Here is a 2,077-nt window from a genome sequence, read left to right on the forward strand (position 1 = left end):
CACCTTGACTTTCAGAATGTTGCTTCTGTTATGAGTTTTAAAAATCCTTTCAGAAATTCAATTGACTTTGTCTCGGTTTGTGTTCATACCCACTACCATTGAGTGATTCTGACTCATACTGACCCGAAATGACAGAGTAGAACTGCCCTATAGGGTTTTCAAGGCTGTAATCTTTACAGGAGCAGACCGCCACATCTTTCTCCCATGGAGTGCTTGTGGGTTCGAACCGCTGACCTTTCAATTAGCAGCCGAGTGCTTAACTACTGCACCACCAGAGCTCCTTGAACTTTGGTTAGATGCCACAAAGTTGGTGGCAACGCCTTAACTGTATGTGTGTTTCAAGGGCTGAGGGCCTCGTCCATCCTTGTCAAGGGGAGTGCTAACCTCCTTTCATTTCACTCCCACCCCAGCTTGGGGCAGCGAGCATCCCTGAGGCTGAGTGGTGGGTCAGGGCAATGGTTCTGCAGAGGTTGATGCTGGGGGCAAAGAGGCCTCACTTACTGCTCTAAATATTACCCCCTGCACGCTTGCCATTTCATAGCTGTCTGCACCGCTTGGGTTTTCTGACTGCAAAAAGCGTATCTTTTGAATTAAAAAACAAGTAAATGACCTTGAAAACTCATCTAATTAGGAACTTCTCAAATCACACACACCTTCCCAGTTTGAAATGAAGGCATCAAGGTCATGCTGTAATTGTAACCCCTCCAGCAAAGACAAAATCAAACAGGCCCGGGCAATGTGAGGAACGGGGCGCAGCAGGGTTACAGGTACCAGACGGGGGAGGCTGCCCCAGCTCAGGTTGGAACACTTGCGGGGGGAAGGTTAGATGAAGGTGTGCAATTGGTAAGAGATTCTGGATATTAGGAATATTAATATCAAGGAAGTGGGCCTGGAACCAGGAGACAGCACGACTAACCTGGCATACCTGAGGCACCAGGGTGCTAGCAGACGGGACAGCCAAGTATTATTTAGAACCTACACTTTAAAAAATTAAAGGGGGAAAAAAAGCAACCTTGGATTTTCCTCTGTCTGGCAAGAATACTTTTTTTAAAGAAGATGGTCCCTTAATTTTAGGAATCTTTCGAAAAAGGACTTTGGTTCTAAGGAGATAAAACTGCTCGTGGGTGAGCATGTAAGTTTTTCCAAGTTGCTTCTGGAGACAGTCTTCGGTAAGGACGGAATGATGCCACAGTGGAGACAGTCTTCGGTAAGGACGGAATGATGCCACGGTGGGGTGGGGAGATCCCGTTTACCTGGACAGGGTTTATGATTGATGGGTCACTTTTGTGTGGCCTTTTTTCGCCGTGGTCTTGTAACTCCCATCCAAGGATTAGGTGGGACTGTGCAAATAAGGTAAATGTGGCCTACTAAGGGGATTGGTCAGTTTTGCCTTAAAAGAGAGCCAATTCCAGAGCAGAGAGAGGATCTCACCACTTCCAAGGAAGAAGAGCCAAGAGCAGAGCACGTCCTTTGGACCTGGGATCTCTGTACTTAGAAGCTCCTGGAACCAGGAGACTGAGAGAGAGCTGTAACACTGAAGATAGTGAGAACCAGTGGCAGAGAATGGCGGCAGGAAAGGCTGGAAGGGGACAGCACAGTGGGAAAGCTGAGCACCTTCGGGCAGGAGGCTTGCTGGGGAATAGGGTACCTCTGGGCACTTGGTGGAGCTAGGCTTGCCCACCCACGAAGCTAGAGCTGAGCACCTTTGGTCCTAGGCTTACTGGCAGAGTGGGGAACACCTGTCGGCAGAGCTAAAACAGCTTTGAAATACTTGCCTGAGCAGGGCAGAGGCCTAGGGCCACAGAGGCACGCCAGCAGGCACAGCTGGGATGAGGCTGTCCTGATGGGAGAAGTGCATCCGGAGTGTTCCTGAAACTGAATCGTAATTGGTTACTTCCCTAACAAGCCCCATGATTGTCAGTATGATTTGTGAGTTCTGTGTCACCATTGCAATGAATTATCGGACCCAGCAGGGATGTAGAAAGTGCCATGCGGGGGGGGGGGGCGGGGGGGGAGGGGACAGGTGATGTCAGAATCAGTAAAACATGGTGGAGAGGGGAGGCATGTCTGACCTCCG

General features: G+C 49.5%; 1 non-coding gene across 1 annotated transcript; it reads right to left on the reverse strand.

Annotated features, from left to right (window-relative positions):
- Positions 1-280: 280 nt before the first annotated feature.
- LOC126063367 (U6atac minor spliceosomal RNA) lies at positions 281-405 on the reverse strand. The gene has a single exon (XR_007514307.1). It is a non-coding gene; the product is annotated as a U6atac minor spliceosomal RNA (small nuclear RNA).
- Positions 406-2,077: the final 1,672 nt, after the last annotated feature.

Source organism: Elephas maximus, chromosome 19, assembly GCF_024166365.1.
Source record: "Elephas maximus indicus isolate mEleMax1 chromosome 19, mEleMax1 primary haplotype, whole genome shotgun sequence".
In the NCBI taxonomy this organism is placed as follows: domain Eukaryota; kingdom Metazoa; phylum Chordata; class Mammalia; order Proboscidea; family Elephantidae; genus Elephas; species Elephas maximus.